Raw genomic sequence first — 16,527 nt, 5'->3', positions numbered from 1 at the left:
TGTTCTCTGGGAGCCCGTGCAGCCGAAACACATGTCGCACCACTACTTCAGCTAACTGCTGAGCTGATGGTTAGTCTCTGTAGGGGTATAGCATGAACCATCTTGGAAAATCTGTCCACAACAGTCAAAATAACAGTTTTACCTTTTGAGTTGGGCAGTCCAGTAATGAAATCCATAGCTATATGGGACCAAAGTCTGGAGGGGACAGGTTGAGGCTGTAAGAGTCCCGCTGGGGGGTTCTGGGTATCTTGACACTGGCTCACACTGAACAGGAGGAGACGAAGGCTCGGATGTCTGAAAACATGGTGGGCCACCAGAACCTCTGAGCTATCAGGAAGGCAGTCCTTGTCACCCCAGGGTGGAAGGCCAAGCATGATAAAGGTCCCCACTTCAGAACTGCAGGACGTAGACCCGGGGGAACAAACAAGCAGTGTGGGGGACGGGATGGTGGTGGAGTCCAAAACTGCAGCCTTGACCCTGCGCTCCAAGGTCCAGCAGGAGACCCCAGGCACCAAACTAGGAGGCACAATGGGCGTGGCCCCTGACAAGTCTGCGGTCTCGCTCTCTTGCAGCCCCTGACAAGTCTGCGGTCTCGCTCTCCTGCTGGTATTGGCGGGACAGGGCATCAGGCTTCATGTCCTTGCTGCCAAGGCGATAAGAAAGGGAGAAATCGAACTGACCAAAAAACAGAGCCCACCGGGCTGGGCGGGGATTAAGGCGCTTGGCAGTCCGAACATATTCCAAGTTTTTGTGATCAGTCCAAACCAGAAAAGGCTGCTCAGGAGAAGTACGCGCAGGGATGAACTTTGTCATCAGACGCCCTCTGTGACAACACGGCACCCAGCCCAGACTCAGATGCATCTACCTCCACAATAAATTGTTTGGAGGTGTGGGGCAACCCGGGTCGCACTACCGTAATAGATCAAGAGGGTTTATATGAGGATAGAGTCAGGGAGAGGGAAAAAAAGGCATTTCAGAGTTACCCTCAACAGAGAGGGTAGCTTTGCTATGCAAAAAACAAAACAAACAAAAAAAAAACACCTCAGACAGATATGCACATAGATTTCAGACATTACACAACATAAGTGTCCACTAGGTGGGGAGGTAGGGTTGGGACTCTCCTCACTTCAGTGCCTGCAGCCGCATGGAGCAGCGCTCATCACCTCCGTTTGGACAGGGGAGGGAGATAATGGGTTAAAGGGCACATTGACACCGCGTGCACAAGACAGGACAAAGAGCCTTGGGATGAGGAGGGAGGGAGAGGAGAAAAAAAAGTGTCTGTACTGTCCAAGAGCCAGAAGAAGAATACTGTTCAAACCCCTGTAATCGATACAGGGGAGTAGACCCCATCCTGCTTGCCCACAAAAAAGAATCCTGCTCCTGCAGGCGATGAGGATGGGCGAATGATCCCAGCCTGTAGACCCTCCTGTATGTACTCCTCCATGGCCACCGTTTCAGGGATGGAAAGAGGGTAGATGCGGCCTTTTGGAGGCTGAGTACCAGGCAGAAGATCGACACCACAGTCATGAGGGTGATGGGGAGGCAGGTTCTTAGCTTCAGCCCTGCTGAACACCGCAGCCAAGTCAGAGTATTCAAGGGGAATGTTACAGATATCAGGTGGTTCTGAAGGAGGCGGGTTAGGAGCAGGGTGTACAGTGGCAGCAGATGAGCAGTTCAACAAACAAAAGGGATTCCACGTTAACACGCGACCAGAAACCCAGTCAATATGGGGACAGTGTTTACATAACCACGGATAACCTAGGATAACAGGGGGCACCAAAGAGTCAGCTACAAAAAAATTCATGAGCTCTGTATGGTTCCCAGAGACAGTCACTTTAACAGGCACAGTGCGAACAGTAACTTTATGAATAAGGGATCCATCTACTGCATGAATGAGTACAGCAGGTGACACAGACACAACAGGAATTAAAAGTTTGCTTACCACTGCCTGGGACATCAGGTCACCATCAGAACCAGAGTCAATCAAAGTCTCATATTCACCTTGCTAAGAACCGTTGGTCACCAGAATCCTGGTGGCTGGTCTTGAGGGCGGAGAGAAAGAGGAAGCTCGGCCTGCCAGCTGGCCTCCTGCTAGCGAGCCCCGGTGTTTCCCGGATAGTGGCGAACCAGAAGACCGGTTCGTGTGCTGAACAAACACAGCCTCTCTCTCATACGTCTCTGTCGTTCGCCCCGGGAGAGTCTCCCTACTCCCAGCTGCATGAGCCTGGGACAAGGAGTTGCTGCTGAGGTGAGGAGAGCTCACCGGGGTTAAGGGAAGTTGACAAGAAGCCACGGGATGGTGCCCATCACAGGAGCGCTCCAGCCTCCGTCGGTCGATGCAGGTGGCCAGATCGATCAGCTCCTCGAGCTCCTCCGGTACTTCCCTCGCGACCAGCTCGTCCTTGAGTGCACTGGAGAGTCCTTGAAGAAACACATTGACTAGCGTGTTATCAGGCCAGCGGGTATTCGCCGCCAGTGTCCGGAACTCCACTGCGTAGGCCGACACACTAAGTCATCCCTGTCTGAGCCGGAGCAGCTCAGAAGCGGCAGTTCGGTGAGGTGTGGTTGGATCAAACACTGTTAGGAGTTGGTTGCAGAAAGCCCAGAAGGAGCGAACGATCTCCACTCCACAGTCCCACTCTGCCAGCCCCCACCTCTTGGCCCCTCCCGTCAGGAAGCTCATAGCAAAAGCCACCTTGCTTTGCTCCAAAGGGGAATTCATTGGGGTTAAACTCAAAATGAAGTCTGCAAGAGGCAAGGAATGGCCGGCAGTCCTCTGTGGTACCATCAAAACGCTCAGGGGGACCTAAACAAGCCTGTCGAGAATCTCGAGATGGCGTAGGTGCTTGTTCCAACCTGGATAGACGTCCATGAAGTTGCTGCAGTCCAGACATGCAGCTGCGCATCTCCTGGACCAACTCTGGGAGACTGCTTCCTACCGCCGAACCCTCCTCTGCCGAAGGTAAGGGAACTTCATGGGCCTGAGTTCCTCCTGCTGGGTTGGACATTTTGGTGGTGTTGTAATGTCATGGTGCGGTTCAGGCAGTAACCCAATCGCAGGAATAACGAGCCTTGGTTCTGGTTCAGAGTCTTTAATAACCAGGCAGATTGGTGCTGCGTCTGCAGTGATACGGGCGTTGTACCGGTCTGTCATGGTGAAGAGAGAGCTGAGTCAGAAGGCAAAGTTCTGGATTCACCGGTCGATCTACGTTTCTACCCTCACCTACAGTATGTCATGAGCTTTGGGTAGTGACCGAAAGAACGAGATCGCTTTCAGAGACACCTGTTGAATTAAAAATCCTTAGAAAAAGTGATGAGCAGCAGGTGCTGCTGTTGATCCAAAGTGGTGCAACTGGGTAACTATTTTTCTGGCACCAAGCCCTAATTAATTAGGAGGGTTGGAGTAGTGACATAAAGACACCAAAACATGGACAGAAGAAAGTTTCATTGTAGTTTTATACATAATAAAGGTCATTTACATTAAGAAGGCCAGCTCTGTCATGTAGGTGACCAGGTGAAGAAAACGTTAATCACAGGCAATCAGCACTTTAAAAATTGGAAACACTTCCTCTTCCATTTTGTATAATACCATAAATCTTCCTAAATTATCAGACAGCCAAGTTACAGTCCTGGACTCGCCACTAACATCAGTGGAGCTCCAGGAAGCCTTTAAATCCATGACTAATAGGAAAGCTCCAGGTCCAGATAGGTTTCCAGCAGAGTTCTACAAATAATTCTGGATCATTCAGGCTCCAGCATTTTTTAGAATGGTGAGGGAAGAGCGGCAGATTACAGCCAAACATGAATTCAGCCAATATTAGTCTCTTGTTAAAACCAGGCAAAGACCCTACATTTCCTACCAGCTATCGCCCAATTTCCCTTATTAATGTTGATCTCAAAATAATTTGTAAAGCCCTGGCAAAAAGATTAGAAAAGGTAACCCCCTTCATAATACACCCTGACAAAACTGGTTTCATCAAGGGTAGACAGTCATCCACAAACTCACGTAGATTACTTAATTTGATAGATTTCTCTAACAGTAGAAACATAGAAACTAGTATATTATCTCTAGATGCAGAAAAGGCTTTTGATAGAGTTAACTGGAAGTTCTTATTTGCAACTTTACATAAATTTGGGTTTGGGAACTTCTTCACAAACTGGCTACAAACATTATACAGTTCACCAACTGCATGTGTCAGGACAAACTACCAAATATCAGCTAGCTTCTGTCTTCAGAGGGGGACCAGGCAGGGATGCCCACTCTCCCCCTCACTATTTGCTATCTTTATTGAACCACTAGCAGCAGCAATTAGGCAAACAACAGGTATTAAAGGGAAAAAGTGTAAGAAAATATAACATACCGCAAACCCTCTAATACAGGCCGGTATTCAATTAAAGGCCGGGTCTCCAATTTTGACCGGTGTCGGAGTCAGCAAAGGTAAATAATGGCCGGTCTCTTATTGTGGCCGGGTGGAATGTGGTAACAAGCAAGTATGAGCGTCCCAGCGGCAGGGTTATAGTCCCCAAATCAACCAGCAGGAGGCAGTAGAGGTTCACGCAGACCTTTTTTAGGCTTTTTCTTCAACGCTTTGTAACGCTACAGACACGATCCTCTATCACGCTCCTACCACACAGAGTCACGTGTCAGTTAACCATGCTAATTCAACCCGCTCCACAGAACACACATCACCTTCCCTGTGGCTTACATAACACTCACACAACACGCAAATCAGCACATAGGAACTAGCAGAACAATAGGAAACACATATAACACAATACCCAGAATGCACCTGGCTTACAACCCCAGCCAGGTCATTACACTATCAAGTTCAAAGAGAACGTGCTGATTATGCTGCAGAACACTCTGGAGAGCAGCAGTAGGGGTTGTGTGAACTAGTCAACTTCACTATAGTGACTTTTTATGCCTGTCGTCGACTAGTCGCTGTCACGTGATAATGACCGGCAAGATGCAGCCCTCGGAAAAGACAGCAGCCTGCTATCAGCAGGTGACAAGCTCCTGCGCTCGCGGGGTTGGTGGGGTGGGGGGTGGGCGGCAGGGGGGGGGTGGGGGGTGGGGGCAACGCGCTGTGCCAGACCGTAGGTACTGACACGCGATCGTTCATGTCGGTTCATTTCCTTTAATGTTTTCTGTCTTTTATTTGCACCTGATGTGTATCGCTGCTGTGGAGCGGGGCGCATCAACTTGTCCTCCGACACACAGATCACTGATGCGGCCGGCAAGCAGGGAGCGCTCCGCTGTTTTCGCGGTCGGTAGATCTGCCTCCTGAGCACGGCCACAGTAACAATCAGGTGTCGCCACCTCAAAAACTAATTTAGCACGCGATCGTTCATGTCAGTTCATTTCCTTTAATGTTTTCTGTTTTTTATTTGCGCCTAATAAGTTTCGCTGCATGCTGTGGAGCGGGGCGCTGCGTGCATCACCTTGTCCTCCGACGCACTGATCACTGATACGGCCGCCAAACAGTGAGCGCTCCGCTGTTTTTGCGGTCGGTAGATCTTTTAGAACTGCAGTTCAAAGGTAACTCGAGGTGAATATATATGAACCCAGGTAGCAGTTTTTCTTTAGGATTGAGAGGAGATGCAGGAAGATAATAAACAGACAGGACAGAAAAATAGTCAAATAAAAACAAGTTAGTTTTTGTACCTGCTGTTGCAACAAACAGACACCATTGAAGGTCATCAGAAGTGAGGAACAGAAAATGAAATAATTATTTTAATGTTTAGAGCAGCAGGAACTCCGAGAGGCTGCAGGCGAATCAGTGAGTTTGCGGCCGCTGCGCAGGGGGAGAGGGGAGAGGGCTGAAGCAGGGGGAGGGGGGAGATGGCTGAAGCAGAAACTACCGTTGTTAAAAGAAATGTGTTTAACTTTGAAAATGTGGGCGCAATTTTAATTGTCAAAACTCCAGCGAACCATTAGTTCATTTTGCTCAAATAGAAATAGAGGCCTGCCTCTAATACTGGCCCTCCTTCCAATAAAGGCCTGGAGCTTGATGAGCTTGAGTCAGATACAGGCCCGGGCCTGTATTAGAGGATTCACGGTAAGAACAGTCTTTATGCAGATGATGTTTTACTCTTTCTCCGGAATTCTCAATCATCTCTCTCTCATTCAATAGAACTGATAAACTCTTTTTCAAGAGTTTCAAATTACTCTATAAACTGGTTAAAATCCACAGTTCTACCAATTAATTTTTCTTTTGTCAATTTACTTAATACACAATTGGAGTCAGGGAATATCACATACCTGGGAATTAATGTCTCTCCCAAGTTAGCAGATCTAAGCAAACTAAACTACATCCCACTTTTAAAGAAAGTGGAAGATGATCTTGCAAGATGGAAATCCTTACTGATATTACTCATGGGGAGAGTTGCTACAATTAAAATGATGGTCTTACCCAGAATAAATTACTTATTTTCAATTATCCCAAACAAGCCACCAGCTGACTGGTTTAGATCTCTGGACTCCTCAATTACCAAATTCCTTTGGCAGGATAAACCTCCACGAATTAGCATAAAACGCTTCAGAAGACCAAAGACAGAGGAGGGCTGGATCTACCCAACTTTTATTATTATTTCTTAGCCAACAGGCTGCAATATATACCAAGATGGTTGCAAGATAACCCACTAGATGGGTCTTGGTTAGACATAGAACAGACTCTTTGCAATACGATAGAGCTTTCAGACTTACCATTTATTAGCTCAAGCATAAGAAAACATGAAGGCTTCAAAAGTATTTGTATCAACACCTCTCTGACAGCATGGTGGGAGTATCTTAAAATGATAGAGTCTTCACTAGTACCATGCAGATGCAAACCTATCTGGAATAATCCTAATATTTTGCAAAATAATAAAATGATGAATCTTCCGGACTGGAAAAATAAAGGAATCCTATACATGGAACACATATATGAAGGATTGGACTTCATCCACTTTAATAGAATAGTCTCCCAATTTGGAATAGATAAGAATAGCTTTTTAAAATATCACCAAATTAAATCTGTAGTCAAGCAAAAATTTAAGCTCAATAAAATAGAACTACAAACACCACCAAGGGTATTAGACTTCTATAATCTCAACCCCCCCAAACTACTGTCTAAAGTATTTAAGACACTGTCCAAAATAGACGATAGAATAGCAATCCCTATTGAAAAATGGGAGGTGGATCTATCAGTCAGCTTTGGCCAGAACTTCTGGTCCCAAACTTGTTTAAAAACTTTTAAAATGATCAGACACTCCAATTTACAATTAATTCAGTACAACATTCTACACGGAGTACACTATACAGGTCATCGGATGTTAAGGATGGGGTTTGCGTCGTCTGACACCTATACACACTGCACAAACAACATTCCTAACAATTACATTCATGCACTGTGGTCCTGTCCACCTGTCCAGGAATTTTGGGGTAGAGTATGTGAAGACCTGTCAAAGTGTCTGAAATGTCATATCCCAACCATCCCCTCTCTTTGTTTACTGGGAAACCTGGACGATGTCCCGATTGAAACATCTTTGGTTCACATGGTTCTGACTGCCATATGCATCGCTGAGAAAACTATCCTCTTGAATTGGAAAAATAGAGATACTCTTTGCATCAACCAGTATAGAAATCTTTTGTTAGATCATATTGCACTTGATTTAGCCTCTGCTTCCACTTCAAATCAATCTCTCTGGGCTCCTTTGATCGGTTCCATCACATAGCGATGATGGGGGACCGTTGATGTTGTCCTGCGGGATGATGTGAGTGGGGGGTTGGAGGGTCTGAGTTTGGAGTATCCGGATGTTCCCTGGGGGTGGGTTCACTGGGGATGTCTGAGACTGGGGGGCCGTTGCCCCCCTCTGGAGGTGCTTGGGTTGCCTCGGGGGGTGGACTACTGGCGGTTGTGAGTGGGGCCCCTTGGAGGTCTTGGCGGCGAACATGGGTCACTGCCTGGCGGCTGCAATGACCTCTGGGCGGGTCTGGGTGGGGGCTCGGGGTGTTGGGGTGGCCGGCCCCATGTGGGGATCTGGGCAGGGGCTTGGGGGTTGGGTCCTGACATGTATGCTGCCGGGAAGAAGGCAGGAAAATGCAGCAGTGCCTGGCCTGGGTTCAGGGGCCTCGGGTAGACCTTGGCTCCTCTGCTGTCCCATCACAGGGGAGGGGGAGGTCCAGGAGGGGGAGGACCCAACCTTACCTGGATGTCCTATAGAGCTCCGGACCCCATGTGACTCTCAGTTAGTAGACTCCATTTTGGCAGGTAAAAAAAGTTAAACAAACACATGAACGTGAACGGGATCAGCTTGGATTTTACTTCGTTGGAGTTTACTTCACACTTTAAAACCGAAGAGATTGTTTTATATAGTCAGAAATTAAATAGACTAAACATCTCCGACCCTTACCGTGTCCCCGGGATACTTTTTAAAAACGCCAGATGCTGTCGGAGCGGACTTCTTTCTGGACCTGGCCGGGGAACCCCTTGGGATTCCCCCGGAGGAGCCGGCTCAGGCGGCTGGGAAGAGGGAAGTCTGGACCTCTTGACGCTACTGCCCGCTCCGACGCCAGAAGCTGTCGGAGTGGACTTCTTAACGGACCTGGCCGGGGAACCCCTTGGGATTTACCCGGAGGAGCTGGCTCCGGCGGCTGGGGAGAAGGAAGTCTGGGCCTCTCGACGCTACTGCCCCCGCAACCCGACTCTGGATAAGCGGATAAAAATGGATGGATGGATGGACAAATAACAGATTTACACGTAAGTAGTTTAAATAGAGTGCTGTGCTGTTTGAATGTATAAACTGAATGCCAAGAGAAATCACTAGTTAGATTTTTTTTTCCGTGAATAAAATAAATATGTCAGGCAGGAGGGTCTCAGGATCTGTCTGAGAGCTGTCTCGGTGAGACAGATAATTGCAATCCAAAGTGTTTTTTATGTGTGATCTGACATTTGATCAACCATTGCTTAAAAATTAAATACAGCTTAGCCGGTTAATTGCTGTGATCATAAAACACGGAAACAGCAGCACGCAGAAATCACGAGGCAACGTTTTACGTGATGTTTACTTGTTGCTATGAGTAATAAGACAGAAAAAGCCACGCCAAAATAAGTTTAGGAAGCCCACTAAGCATTGTAATAAAAGCATTTAAAATAAATACCATACACAGTTGAGGAAACGTTAGTTTAAGTACCTGACATGAAGCGGTCGCTGCATAAGCGAAAACCTTTACTCTCGGGGTCCCACAGTTTCATTTAAGCCCGGTCACTAGCGCATTTTATTACAATCATCCAACGTTTGCGGCGCTCCGGATCTTGGGGAATCCTGTAGAAGGATCTTCCCTTGACTTGTCCCCGTCTGTTCTGGCATCCTGGGGCAAAACAGGAATCGACCATATTTCCTGTGTGAGATTTATGACAACAAATAGTATAGCTGCCGGCTTCTGCCTGCCAAAATGGTGCCGTTTCGATTTGAACTGTTGCATGCTGGGAGAAGTGACGTCAACACCCGGAGCTCTATGTCTTATATATTCTGGAAGTTGTGCAAATGCAGGGATGGGCATAGATATTCTGCTGGGGTGGGGTCGGGTTGGTGCCCTTGGACTCCGTGAGGCTCTGTAATGCTGCTGCTTTGGACCCTGGCAGGATGGGCTGGGGTCTCCGTGCCCTGGGCGGCAATTTGACAACAGAGGTGCCTATTGGGGCCAGCGGGGGAGCTGGCTCCCTGGAGGTCTAAGCCCAACCAGCCATTCCTCCCCATCCCCGCATATTTCTCTCCTCCTGCTCCCTCACATCATCACACAAACATGCACATAGGACCTTGGGGGATGGACAAGTCAGGGAGTGCGGGTATGGACCCCATTTCCGCATTGCTGTGGCAACCTGCCCCCCAATTTTATTTGCACCTTAAACACTTCCACCGACGACATTCCACGCAAACACACACTTAGGGCATTGGGAGTGAGCACATTCAACGGCACTTGGCAGGGGGATTTCTCAGCCTCCTCCCGAGTGCCGGTGCTCACTTCCAGTTTTAAACTGCACTTAGACACCGAGGGCTGTGGGTGCAAGTGGGGTGGTGCGGTGGCACCAGCTGGCATAGGCCAGACAATGCCCGCACTGCGCTTACCACAGCCATGGAATACACCTCATTAATACACAACTCTATATTGGAGCAGGTGGAGGGAGACTAAGGGTCTTAGCTCACCTCTGTTCTCGCTTGGCTTCCTGGGGCTGGAGGCTAGGAGGGAGATCTGGCTGTCTGGTTGGGGTCAGGGGTGGTGGGTTGCTGTGCTCAGCGTTGGGGGGGGGGGGGGGGGGGGGGCTGCTCATCAGCACCCCAGCAGAAAGGGTCAAACTCTGGTAACCGGTGATGGTTGTACCCAATGTGCAGCAGTACCGGGACCAGAGTGAATAGGGTGTGTATGGGGAGCATGAGTGGATGTCCGGCGTGCATTTTTGTAAGTCTTTGGTTGTATGTGCATGTGTGAGCATGAGGGAGGGAGTGTGGGGCTGTGTTTGTGTATGACTGTGAATGTCAGGTGGGGCCTTTGACTCCTCCCCTTTCCTGGGACTTCTTTTGATGATATAGATCTTCATCTCCCCTCGCCCTGCCACACCTGGTGTGGAGTGTGGTGCCTTGGTCTGCCTGAGTGTTCCTGGCTCCCGGGTGAGGGGGTTTAAGATTTTTGGCGTTTGCCTGACCAATCCCGGTGGCGGCCTGGTGGGGTCTGGGTCCCTGGGCTCTGCTGGGTCCCCTACGGGGGTGGTTGCCCCTGGGTCCCAGGTCGCTGGGTCCCGGGCTCGGCTGGCTAGGGGGTGGGAGGCTGCGGGCGGGCCTGAGGGCTTGCCGCTGATGTCTCCCGGGACTCTGCCGGCTGCTGGTTGTGGCCCCCCGGGGCGATCCTCTGTGTACCTCTCGAGGGGGGCGGGGGGCCTTTCTGGTTGCAGTCTCCTTGGGGTTCCTGTGTTCTGGGGCAGCGCCTGGATCTCTGGGACTTGGAGCACCCCCGTCTCCTACGCATCTTTGGGGGGCAGATCTGTGGCCCCTCACACTCTCTGTTGGACGCTCCTACAGATAAACCTTACATAAACAAGCGCGTGTACACTCACAGGTGCTCACATGGTGCTCTCAAAAGTATGGGCTTGGGCACATTAAACACAGGTCTTAAGACTATGGTGGGCAATTAATGCACTGTGATTTATTATTGTGCAACTGTTCAGTTAAACAATGTTGATTATATATTTCTTCATCAAGTTGACAAAGTGATAGCTTGATCTTGCTGTATTGTTGTTGTATTGTTGTTGTGTCCCTTTTTTAAATTTTTTTTCTTGTCTCTTTCTGCAGGTCTAGAAGCAGACTCTTTTTCATTATTGTTCATTTTTGTGGAACCCCCCACCCCCTTCCCCCCTCTCCCCACCTTTTGTCTTTTCCTTTCTCTTTCATCTCTGACTCCGTATCTGGTCGGAAATACAAAGCATTCAAAAACAGTAACAATAACGTTTTAAGTATCAGGCGTGACATTAAAAGCAGATGCTTTGATGCTCCACCTGAGAGTAAATCTGTAAGGCTTGTTACCAGAATTCAGATATCAATTCTGTTTGCTTCACAGCCAGACAGGACACGGTAAAAAATAAAAAAAATAAAATAGATGGCCAGCTCTGTCATGTATCAGTGGTTCCTAATCTGGGGGTCCCGACCCCCACAAGGGGGCACCAAAGCCTCTCAGTGGGTCGCCAGGACCGCTCCACTTTAAGGGGTTAAAACTTAATTTATTACTTGTTTATAGCCTACATTTTGCTCACATTTTTTTTCATGAGTGAAAAGTTTACTGATATTAAGACAGGAAATAATTAGTACAGAAAAAGTAACACACTTTTAAGAACATTTTGCTCAGCTCACTGTTTTATTTTCAAGTGTCAAAAGTTCATTAAAGTTAGGACTGGTTGATTAATCACAGCCTTTACAGTAAATAATCTAGTATAAACAGTAATACACACATTTAAGTACATTTTGCTCAGTGTATTTTTTATGTGTTAAACGTTTATTGAAAGGAATGATTGATTTATCAGTGTTTACAAGAAACAATGTGTTCAGAAAAGTAATACAAACTGTCAAGCACATTATGCTCTGTTTGGTTTTGTTAATGACTTTGTTCTGTACTGGAGCCTACTATTACTGTTATCTATTGAATCAAAGCATATTAAAATGTGCTTGAACAATTTTATCATTTCTTAATAATGTTTGTACAGGAAAAGAGAATGGGAGGGGGTCGTCAAAAATTTTACTGGTAAAAAACGGGGTCCCTTGGGAAAAAGGTTGGGAACCACTGACGTAGGTGACCAGGTGAAGAACACGTTAATCACAGGCAATCAGCACTTTAAAAATTTGAAACACTTCCTCTTCCATTTTGTTTTGTTTTTATTGGATACGACTCAAAAGCGAAGCATAGACGACTTTTTCAGAGAGTTGCACAAAGGAAGACCTTCCTGCTTTTAGAAAGGTCATAATTAGTGCTCATTGAAAACCTTCAAGTGACTATTAAGCACAGTTAGCTACAACACAAGTAGCTAAACCACCAGGTTAACTACAGCACCAGGTTAGCTACAGTACCAGATTAGCTACAGCACCAAATTAGCTACAGTACCAGGTATGTCCTTAATGCCACCAGAGTAAAAGATAAACAAGGGTTTTGCATTTGAATCTCTTTCTTCTTCTACCAAACTCAAATATAACCCAAACCAAGGTGCAGTGAATGATTGGTAGTATATGTTTATTTATTCTTTTCCTGAATGTTTTCCTTTAGCTAATAATGTGAGATAATTAATATGACAGCTTGTAGGTTTGTCTTCATGATCTTATGGACCTCTTCCCTTTGGCATTTCTTCCTCAAATAATCTCTCTCTCTCTCTCTCTCTCTCTCTCTCTCTCTCTCTCTCTCTCTCTCTGTCTCTGTCTCTGTCTCTCTCTCACTCACTCACTCACTCACTCACTCACTCATTCACACACACACACACACACACACACACACACACACACACACACACACACACACACACACACACACACACACACACACACACACACACACACACACACACACCAGTGGGTGCCCATTTGGGGGATGGGGTGTTGTATTGCTCAGTCATGATCAGCATAATTCCTCTGGCATCACTTAGAGTTAATCAAATTACAGGGTGAATGGATGGATTACTTAAACACTCAGATTCAGATATGGATGGAGGAGGCACACAGAGGCTGGAGCACTTTAAAATAATGACAGTAGAGAGAGGAGAACCCTGAACCGTGACCAACGTACTCCCTGCTACATTCATACACAGTCCTGTTGCCACTGCTACCATGTTGATGTAAAACTACCTCTGAATATACAGGTTCAGTAACAAATAGAACATTTTTTATCCCACTAATGACAAGTGACACACAACTCTTATAGCAAAAGGAATCAAGACAGAAAATAGCTCTATGTACTTGTCAATCAATCAATCAATCAATCAATCAATCAATTGATCAACCAATCAATCAATCAAAAAATGTACGTACAGAAAATGTATAAAAGTGTACAAAGTTATGTACGCAGGTGTGTGTGTGTGCGTGTGTGTGAATGATCTCGGAGAAGTAAACAACCAAACAAATGAGTAACAGATAATATGCCAGTTAAGCAGGTGATGCATAAGTAACCGTTATTAAACTGTTATAGAGTCTAACAGCTGCTGGTCAGAAAGTCTTCTAGTCTACTGCTGAACCAGCTGCTCAGTAATCACACTGCATTGGGTGGGTGGTGTTGTCCATAATGGATGTCAGCTTGGACAACATCGTCTCCTCCCCACCCTGCTCGGTGGACGTCAGTGGACAGTCTAGGACAGAGCTGGCCTTCTTGACTAGTGTAGGTTTCCCTCTGTTTCTCTCTGCCATTCACCAGCAGACCACAGCATAAACAATAGCAGATGCTACCACAGTGTCGTAGAAGGTCCTTAAGAGACACGTTCACTCCAAAAGATCTCACCTTAGCAGGTGAAGATGACTTGGACCCTTTTTGTAGATCACATTTTCATGTATTCATGGACCAGTCTAGTTTGTTGTTGATGTGAACATCCAGGTATTCGTACTCCTCCACTGTGTCAATGTCCAGATCCTGGATGTTCAGCAAAATCTCACCCCCTATTAGCTGTAGTGGGGGATTGTTTGCACACTAAACGACCCAATGGGGGGAGGGGTGATGCTCTGTATGCACCCGTAGTATGTGCAGACAGTAAATCCAGTCTTTTATTCTCTGGACATACAGTCCACATACTGGGTGAAGGTAGAGACTTAACATGGAAGCCTGATTAAAAAAAGGCTGGTTCTGTTCTGGGTTGGGTTGGGCTTCGAGCACCTAGGACTAACAAGAAGATGCCACCAAATATCAATGAAGAAGAAGCCGCCCGAGGTATTTTACTGTGCCATAATGGAAAATGTCCAATGGGCTTTGGGCACCAATCAAAATCCGCTGAAATTGAGAATTTGTTGTTGCTGTTGAGAATTTTTAATGGTGTAACAGAAATTGAAAATTAGTGGGGTGTAGAAGGGTTGGTGACTCTGGCTTTCATCTATTTTTAAAACACCACCCAGCCTCCTTTGCTCCATACACAAACAGCCTATTATCTGTTAATGAGTGGCCTGCACATCAATTATGAACCAACGCATGCTGAGATTATCGGTAGCCAACACGGGGAGCCGCTGAGAATAAAGTACCACTTCAGAGATGATGGAGGAAAGAGGACAGAATTAGAAAAGAAATCTGGGACACACACACACACACACACACACACACACACACACACACACACACACACACACACACACACACACATTGTTGAAGTTATACAGTTTGCTGACTCTGAATTACAATGTTGTCTCTAACTTCTGAGGTAAGCCAACCGTCGTCGATCCCCTTGTGAGTGTTTACATTGTAAAACTTTTTAACTAAAACACTCTTTTACCTAAACATCATGTTGCTCTTTACTTTCCAGACCCTGTTTGTGCCTGAAGCATCTTGTGTCCAGATTGCATTATAGTGCAATGTTGGTTTCCACCAGTAGCCCTGGGTGTGAAAGTAAATCTGATGTTTTGATCATGTTTTGATATAAAATCCATCTCTGTGCAGAAATGTGTGTCCTGCAGTGTTGCTCTGTTGGTTGCATCACTGTCAGGTCTCACCGATGCCGTTGGGGTGATCAAATCTGGCTGTTGCCGGGAAATCCCCAGAGAGAGAGAGAGCTGATGGAGGGAATTCAGCCACAAAACCCACCCACCTGCCCCTCATGTCCCACTTCACAAACACGCAGGTGTACACAGCCTTTACAGCAGGCTGATTAATCTGAATTAACAGCAGATTGTCAGATTAACAACAAAAGACAAAAATCCCTAATCAAAATCAAACTTTATTAAGGCACATCTCATACAGTTGATGCAGTTCAGTGCCTTACAGATTAAAATGACCCCCTACACACACACACACACACACACACACACACACACACACACACACACACATACACACACACACACACACACACACACACACACACACACACACACACACACACACACACACACACACACACACACACACACACACACACACACACACACACACACACAAGTGCTTCTTCATTTAGCCAAGACCCAATGTGCCGTTAAGTTTGTTATACAAACCAAAATCTTTCTGCTTTCATCCATATTGCAGAGTTCATTGCAGAAATTACTGACAGAGTCTATTACATTAAGCCAAGCCAGGCTGTGAATATCTACAGAAAAAATACATGATGCACATACATACATTATGAGGCGATCACCTAAATGTGCTGGTGAAGGCTCTCAGTCATCCAGGTCATGGTAATCCAAGAGGTTCAAAAGGCAACTGGAATTCTTTGTTTTCTTGAAGATGTTTTGCTTCTCATCTGAGGAGCTTTGTCAATTCTGACAGGAATATGGGAGTCAAGCTAATAAGCTGTAACTATTGTGGCTTAATGAGCTGAAACTAGCTTTGAATGCCCCTCCTCCCTATGTCGTGGAGGGTCGCCGGGGTCATTAGCCTCTATTGTGAGGGAAACTTTGTGTTGACTAGATGCAGGAGGGTGTGACCTAGACTGAAACTGTTTGGGTGTTAGATTCAGAGCTGCATTATAGGTGCTAAACATGTGAAACCAGAGATCTCCCCCTCTATTTAATGTAGGTTTTTGCAGTTTGACTAGATGGCTTCCCTTCAGTTCAAATTTCAGTGTTGGTTATAACCAGTAGCCATGTGAAAGTAAATCTGTGGTCAGACATCCATCCATCCATTTTCTTCCGCTTATCCAGAATTGGGTCATGGGGGCCCAGACATCCCTCTCCCCAGCTACTTGGGCCAGCACTTCCGGGGGAATCCCAAGGTGTTCCCTGGCCAGGTGAGAGACATTGTCCCTCCACCGTGTCCTGGGTCTACCTTTAGATCTCCTCCTGGTTGGACGTGCCCAGAAACCCTCACCAGGGAGGCGTCCAGGAGGC

The sequence above is a fragment of the Nothobranchius furzeri genome, chromosome 1 (genome assembly GCF_043380555.1).
Source record: "Nothobranchius furzeri strain GRZ-AD chromosome 1, NfurGRZ-RIMD1, whole genome shotgun sequence".
Lineage (NCBI taxonomy): Eukaryota > Metazoa > Chordata > Actinopteri > Cyprinodontiformes > Nothobranchiidae > Nothobranchius > Nothobranchius furzeri.
This window is presented reverse-complemented; position numbering follows the sequence as displayed.